Consider the following 8,447-nt stretch of genomic DNA (forward strand, 5'->3'; position numbering starts at 1 on the left):
TAGCAGTCAAATGCCTTAGGCACTATGCTACCAGAGCTTTTATATATATATTTGTTGTTGTTGTTGTTGTTAGGTACCATCAAGTAGGCTCCAATTTGTGGTGACCCTAGGTAAAACAGAATGAAACACTGAAACACTGCCCAGTCCTGTGCCAGCCTCACAGTCCTTGCTATACCTGAGTCCATCATGGTAGCCACTGTGTCAATCCATCTTGTTGAGGGTTTTCCCCTTTTTCACTGTCCCTCCACTTTACCAAGGATGATACCCTTCTCCAGGGAATGGTTCCTCCTGACAACATGACCAAAGTAGGTGAGACAAAGTCTGGCCATTCTCATTTGCAAGAAGCATTCTGGCTGCACTTCTTCCAGGACAGATTTGTCTCCTGACAATCCAATGGCACTTTCAATATTCTTCACCAGCACCACAACACAAAAGCATCAACTGTTCTTTGGTCTTCTTTATTCATTGTCCAGCTTTCTCATGCATATGAGATGATTGAAAACACCATGGCTTGAGTTAGGAGCACCTTAGCCTTCAAAGAGACATCTTTACTCTTTAGCACTTTAAAGAGGTCTTTTGCAGCAGATTTGCCCAGTACAAAATGTTGTCTAATTTCTTGACTACTCCTTCCATTGGTGTTGATTGTAGACCCAAGTAATATGAAATCTTTGACAACTTCAATCTTTTCTCCATTTATTATGATGGTGCTTATCAGTCCATTTGTGATAATTTTCATTTTCTTCATGTTGAGGTATAATCCATACTCCAGACTGTAGTCTTTAATCTTCATCAGTAAGTGCTTCAAGTCATCTTCACTTTCAGCAAGTGAGGTTATACTGTCTGCATATCTCGGGTTGTTAATGAGTCTTCCTCCAATCCTGATGCTGCATCAGCAGAAGAAGAATAAGACTATAAGAAGAAGAAGAAGAAGAAGAATGCTTCTTCATATAGTCCAGGTTCTCAGATTATTTGCTCAACATACAGATTGAATAAGTATAGTGAAAGGATACAAACTTGCCATACTCCCTTCCTAATTTTAAACTATGCAGTATCCCCTTGTGTTTGAACAACAGCCTCCTGGTCTATGAGGTTCCTCATGAGCACAATTAAGTGTTTTGGAGTTCCCATTCTCCTTGATGTTATCCACAATTTGTTATGATCCACACAGTCTAATGCTTTTGCATAGTCAATGATACACAAGTAAACATTCTTTCTGGTACTCTTTGCTTTTAGCCAAGATCCATCTGACATCAGCAATGATATCCCTTGTTCCATGTCCTCTTCTGAATCCAGCTTGCATTTCTGGAAGTTCCTTGTTAATATACTGCTGCAACTGTTTTTGTATTATTTTCAGCAAAATTTTACTTGCATGTGATATTAGTGATACTGTTCAATAATTTCCACATTCTGTTGGATCACCTTTTTTTGAAATGGGTACAAATATGGATCCAGTCAGTTGGCCAGATTTCTTGGCATAGACAAGTGAGTGCCTCCAGTGCAGCATCCATTTGTTGAAACACCTCAATGGGTATTCCATCAATTCCAGGAGCCTTGTTTTTCATCACCAGTGCACCACCAGAGCTCTCTCCCTCTAGGCATGTATGTGTATGTATGTATACATATGTATGTATGTATATATGTATATATATTTTTATAAAGGAGTTCTGGTAGCACAGTACCTAAGGCATCTGACTACTAACCAGAAGGTTGGTGATTTGAACCTATCAGCCTCTCTGTGGAAGGAAGACTGGGCAATCTACTTCCATAAAGATTTACCACCTCAGAAACCCAGTGGGGGTCACTATGAGTTGGAATCGACTCGATGGCAGTTGGTTTGGTTAGTGGGTTATATTTATATATACACACACATCTATATATATATATTCATATATACACATGTGTATACACACACACACATATACACATGTGTATTGTTGTTGTTGTTGTTATGTGCCGTCGAGTCGGCCCCGACTCATAGCGACCCCTCCTTGGGTTTCCGAGGCAGTATCACTACGGAAGTAGGATTGCCCAACCTTCCTTCCGAGGAATATATGTATATATATATATATATACACACACATATATACATATACCAAAACAACAACGACAACAACAAATTCACTGCTGTCAAGTTGTTTCAACTCATAGTGACCCCTCCTTGGGTTTTCAAGGTGGCATCTCTATGGAAGTAGATTGCCCAATCTTCCTCCCAAGGAGCAGCTGGTGGGTTTGAACTCCCAGCCTTCTGGTTAGCAGTCAAATGCCTTAGGCCCTACACCATCATATAAAACCCAAAAAAACCCTAACAAATCCACTGCCATCAAGTTGATTCCAACTCATAGTGACTGCATTGGGTTTCCAAGGCAGTAAAGCTTTACAGAAGTAGATTGTCCCATCTTCCTTCTGCCAAGCAGCTGGCGAGTTTGAACCATAACCTTCTAGTTAGCAGTCAAATACCTTAGGCACTGCACCACCAGAGCTCCACATATATGTGTGAAATGTGCAAAGACCTGGAATTAGAGAACCAAAAGAGAACATGCTCCACATTGCTCAAGCTAAAGGAACTGGAGAAAAAATTCAAGTTTCAAGTTGTAATATTGAAGGATTCTGTCAGTGAAATATTGAACAATACAGGAAGCATAAAAAGATAGATTTCATTAACATTCAACCATTTCCAGAGGTACCATATGAACAAGAACCAATGGTATTGAAGGAAGAAATCCAAGCTTCACTGAAGACATTGGTGAAAAACAAGGCCCCAGAAACTGAGATGTTTCAACAAATGGGTGCAACACTGGGAGTGTTCACTCATCTATGCTAAGAAATTTGGAAGATAGCTATCTGGCAACTAACTAGAAGAGATGCATATTTGTGCCCATTCCAAAGAAAGGTAACCCAACAGAATGCAGAAATTACCAAACAGTTTCATCAATATTACATGCAAGTAAATTTTGCTGAAGAAAATTCAAGAATAGTTGCAGCAGTACATCGACAGGGAACTGTCAGAAACTCAAGCAGAATTCAGAAGAGGATGTGGAACAAGGGATATCACTTCTGATGCCAGGTGGATCTTGGCTGAAAGCAGAGAATACCAGAAAGATTTTACATGTGTTTGATTGACTATACAAAGGCATTTGACTGTGTGGATCATAACAAATAACGGATAACATTGCAAAGAGTGAGAATTCCAGAACACTTAATTTTGGTCATGTGGAAGCTGTACATAGATCAACAAGAAGTTATTTGAACAGAACAAGGTGATACTGTACAGTTTATAATCAGGAACCGTGTGTGTCAGGGTTTTATCCTTTCACCATAGTTATTCAATCTGTATGCTGAGCAAATAATCCAAGAAGCTGGACTATATGAAGAAGAATGTGGCATCAGGATTGGAGGAAGGCTCACTAACAACCTGCAATATGCAGATGACATAACCTTGCTTGGTGAAAGTGAAGATGACTTGAAGCACTTACTGATGAAGATCAAAGACTACAGCCTTCAGTATGAGTTACACATAAACATAAAGAAAACAAAAATCTTCACAACTCAACAGACAAGCAACATCATGATAAATGGAGAAAAGATTGAAGTTGTCAAGGATTTCATTTTACTTGGATCCACAATCAATACCCATAGAGGTAGCAGTCAAAATGATGTCATTTAACAAATCTCCAAAAGACCTCTTTAAAATGTTAAAAAGCAAAGGTGTCACTTTGAGGATTAAGGTGAGCCTGACTCATGTCATGGTATTTTCTATCACCTTCTATGCATGTGAAAGCTGGACAATGAATAAGGAAGACCAAAGAAGAACTGATTATGGTGTTGGTTAAGACTATTAAATATATCGTGGACTTCCTAGAGAACAAACAAATCTGTCTTGAAGAAGTACAACCAGAATGCTCCTTAGGAGGGAGGATGGCAGGACTTTGTCTCTCGTAATCTGGACATGTTATCAGGAATGATTGGTCCCTGAAGGACATCGTGCGTGGTAAAGCACAGGGTGAGAGAAAAAGAGGAAGACCCTCAGTGAGATGGATTGATGCAATGGCAGCAACAATGGGCTCAAACATAGCAAGGATTGTGAGGATGGTGCAGGCCCGGGCAGGATTTCATTCTGTTTTACATAGGGTCATTGAGTCTGAACTGACTTGATGGCACCTAACAGCAACAACAACATGCACACATACATGTATAATAAAAAAAGCAAAAAACACTCATAAAAATTACAACAATTACGGTCCTTGTTTCTGTAACTGATCACATGATCATAACTGGTATTTAGAACTATCTTCTTCCACCACCCATTTTGTGTTCCCTTTGCCCTCAGCAAGCACTTCTAGTGGTTGTGGTTCTTTGCCTGATGAGGTGACCCAAACATTCATTTCTGAAGGATCTAAGCCATTAGTAGTCATATCAGAATTGAGTTGCTATAGTTTTCCATTGACTTTAATCACAGGGCATGGTAGTATCAAGAGACGCTCTCAGATATCTCCTGTATTTCAGACATACTCTTCTTTACCTCCATTATGTAATATCAATTCTATTTCCCTTTGGTAATCAGGATCAATCACATAAGAAAAAATGGTAACTCCCTACTGTGCCTGTTGATCCAGAGATATGTGGAGCCCAAAGTGGCCAGGTGGCATTTTTAACTTCCAGTTCAATGGAATAAGTATTGTATCTCTAGGTGGGAATGTTCTTCCCTTTGGAACTAAGATCTCTACACCCACAGAGTAAAGGGCCACAGGGAGAGGAAGCAAAAATTTTGCAAGTGGGTCACTATGAGTAATAGTGAGTGGTGCCACTCCCATTTCCACACTTTGATTCCTGGAACCATGAATCCTAGCTATGGGAGGAATAGCACCACAAATTGGACACTGGTTTAAATTGTATACAGCTTCCTGGAGAACATTGTCCCAACCCTGAAAAATATTGCCACCTAACTGGCACCATAATTGTGTCTTCAGAAGGCCATTGTATCATTCTATTGAGCTAGCTGCTTCAGAGTGATGGGGAACATGGTAAGCCCAGTGAATTCTGTGAGCATGAGCTCATTGCCATACTTTATTCTCTGTGAAGTGAGTACTTTGATCCAAGGTGATGCTGTGTGGAATACCATGATGAGGATAAGGCATTCTGTGAGTCCATAGATGGTAGTTTTCGCAGAAGCATTGCATGCAGGGAAGACAAATCCATATCCAGAGTGATTGTATATCTCAGTAAGAACAAAACTCTGCCCTTTTTATGACAGAAGTGGCCCAATTTAATCAACCTACCACTAGGTTGCTGGCTGATTGCCCCAAGGAATGATTCCCTATCTGGGACTCTGTTGGTCTCTGTTACTGGAAGATTAGGCACTCAGCAGTGGCTATAGCCAAGTCAGCCTTGATGAGTGGAAGTCCATGTTGCTGAGCCCATGTATAACCTCCATCCCTGCTACCATGGCCACTTTTTTCATGAACCCATTGGTCAATGATAGGAGTGTGGCTGGTGAAAGAAGATAACTATTTTCTACAGAATGCATCATTCTATCCACTTGATTGTTTAAATCTTTTGGAAAGCATTCACACGAGACACAAATATCTTCACTTCTTTCACTCATTCAGAGAGGTCTATCCACATACCTCCTTACCATCAATTTTCTAATCATGTTTTTTCCAAATTCCTGACTATGCAGCCAAATCACTGGCTATAGTCCATGAATCAGTATACAAACACACATCTGTCCATTTCTTCTTCCGAGAAAAATGAACAATCATGTGCTCTGCTCAAAGTTCTGCCCATTGGGAGGATTTTTCCTTCGCCATTGTCCTTCAGGGAGGCCCCAGAAAGGGGCTGCAGTGCTGCTACTGTCCATTTTTGAATGATATCTGCATATCACACAGAATCATCTGTAACCCAGGCATGAGTTTCCTCTTCTTTAGTCAGCTAATCATAAGAACTCCCCACTAGGCCAAAGGCACAGACTGGAAAAGGGATGGTAATGTGACAGGTTGGGAAAGCATGGGTATTTGCGCTACTTCCTCATGCAACTTACTTGTGCCTTCAGGTCCTGTTCAAGCCTGATCTTGTACATACCATTTACACTTAATGATGGAGTGTTGCTATGTCCAACTTTATGACTCTGTGGGTCAGACAACACCTAGTTCATGATGGGAAGCTCAGGCCACATGGTGACTTGGTGGTACATGGTTAAGTGTTCAGTCTCTATTAAGGCCAGTAACAAGGCAAAAGCTATTTCTCTAAAGGAGAGTAGTTATCTTCAGAGGATGACAGGGCTTTGCTTCAAAATCCTAAGGATCTGTGCTATGATTCACAATTAGGGCCCTACCAAAGAGCATTTCCATCTGCCACTGACACTCCAAGAACCAGATCATATAGCCCAAGTGGCAGAGGGGCTTACATGGCAGTCTGAATCTGTTGCAGAGCCTTCCTTTTGCTGGGTCCCACTCAAAATTAGCAGATTTTCAAGTCACTTGATATTTAGGCCAGAGTAGCACACCTAAAGGGGGGATATGTTGTCTCCAAAATCCAAAGAGGTCTACCAGACATTGTGCCTTCTTTTTAGCTGTAAGAGGGGCCAGATGCAATAACTTATACTTCACTTTAGAAGGAACATCTCAACATGCTCCATGTCATTCACTCACTGACATTGAGTTGATTCCAACTCATAGTGACCTCCACTGGGTTTCAAAGTTTGTAAATCTTTACAGAAGCAGACTATCTCATCTTTTTTCCATGGAGGGTCTGGTGGGTTTGAAGCACCAACCTTTTGGTTAGTAGTCGACTGCCTTAACAACTACATCACTAGCACTCCTTGTCCCATGTCACTGGACCCCTAGAAATGTCACTGAGGTGGAAGGCATCTGAAGTTCTGTCAGGCTAATTTCCCACCCTCTAACACACAAATATCTGACCAATAAGTCTAGAAGCATTGACACTTCTTCCTTACTAGGTTCAATCAGCATAATATCATCAACGTAATGGACCAATGTGACATTCTGCAGAAGGGAAAGGTGATCAAGTTCCCAACAGACTAAATTATGACAAAGAGTTGAGGCAGGACAGTGCAGATGTATTACTAGCCTTGCCAGCTGAAAGCAAACTGCTTCTGGTAGTCCTTTGAAATAGGTATGGGGAAAAAGCATTGGCCAGATCAGTAGCTGCGTAGGAAGCATATTAATTTGCTCAAGCAATGAAACCACATCTTGAACAATAGCTGCAATTGGAGTCACCACCTGGTTAAGTTTTTGATAATTCACTGTCATTCTCTAAGATCCAACTGTCAATTAGGTGAGTTGAATGTGGATGAGGTGTGAATCACCCTGCCTGCATCCTTCAAGTCTTTAATGGTGGCATTAACATCTGCAGTACGTCCAAGAATGTGGTATTGCTTTTGGTTTACTATTTTCCTAGGTAAAGGCAATTCCAAAACCTTCCATTTGGCTTTTCCTACTGTAACAGCCCTTAGTCTACCTGTTATGGAACCAATGTGGGGGATCTGCCAGTTGCTGAGTCTGTCTGTTCTAATTATGGATTCTGGAACTATGGAAATCACTACAAGATGGGTTTTAGGACCCACTGGATGTACCTGAGCTAAGACTCCATTAATAACCTGACCTCCATATGTCCTCATTCTGACTGGCTAGCCACAGTGATGTTTTGGGTCTCCTGGGATTAATGTCAGTTCAGATCCAGTGTCCAGTAATCCTTGAACAGTCTGATTATTTCCTTTTCCCCACTGAACAGTCACTCTCGTAAAAGGCTGCAGATCACTTTGGCTAAGGCTGTGAGAAAGAATAACAGTACAAATTTTTGGTAGAGCAGTGAGGTCCTTCCTCAAGATGACTCAGCTTTCCCTTCATAAAAAGGATTGTGGGTCTATAAACTAGCTCAAGTCTGGGAGTTGATTGAGGGGCTGTGACTCTCTTTCTGGTGATTCAAGTTAGACTTCCGTTCACTTGACCTAGGATTCTTCAACTTGTACAGATCAAGTAAATATTTAGTAGATGTCCCATCTATTTCACTGTTAGGGACACCAATGCCATAAGTCCATACAAGTCAGACTATTCTGACTACTGTGTGACTCTGCCATCCATTACAGTAACCATGTCCACTTTGTGTTTGTCAATTAAGTGCCATCACTTGGCCCCTATCACCACATGGTCCAATCAGCCCCATTGTAGAATTACGTTGTTGTTGTTGTTGTTAAGTGCTGTCGAGTCATTTTCAACTCATAACGACCCCATGCACAGCAGAACAAAACACTGCCCGATCCCGCACCAGCCCCACCATCCCTGCTCTACTTGAGCCCATCATTGCAGCCACTGTGTCAATCCATCTCGATGAAGGCCTCCCCCTCTTTCGTTGACCCTCCACCCTACCAAGCCTGACATCCTTCTCCAGGGAATGGTCCCTTCTGACAACATGACCAAAATAGGTGAGAC

The sequence above is a fragment of the Orycteropus afer genome, unplaced genomic scaffold (assembly GCF_000298275.1).
Source record: "Orycteropus afer afer isolate SDZICR_OR568_19922 unplaced genomic scaffold, OryAfe1.0 scaffold00355, whole genome shotgun sequence".
In the NCBI taxonomy this organism is placed as follows: Eukaryota; Metazoa; Chordata; class Mammalia; order Tubulidentata; family Orycteropodidae; genus Orycteropus; species Orycteropus afer.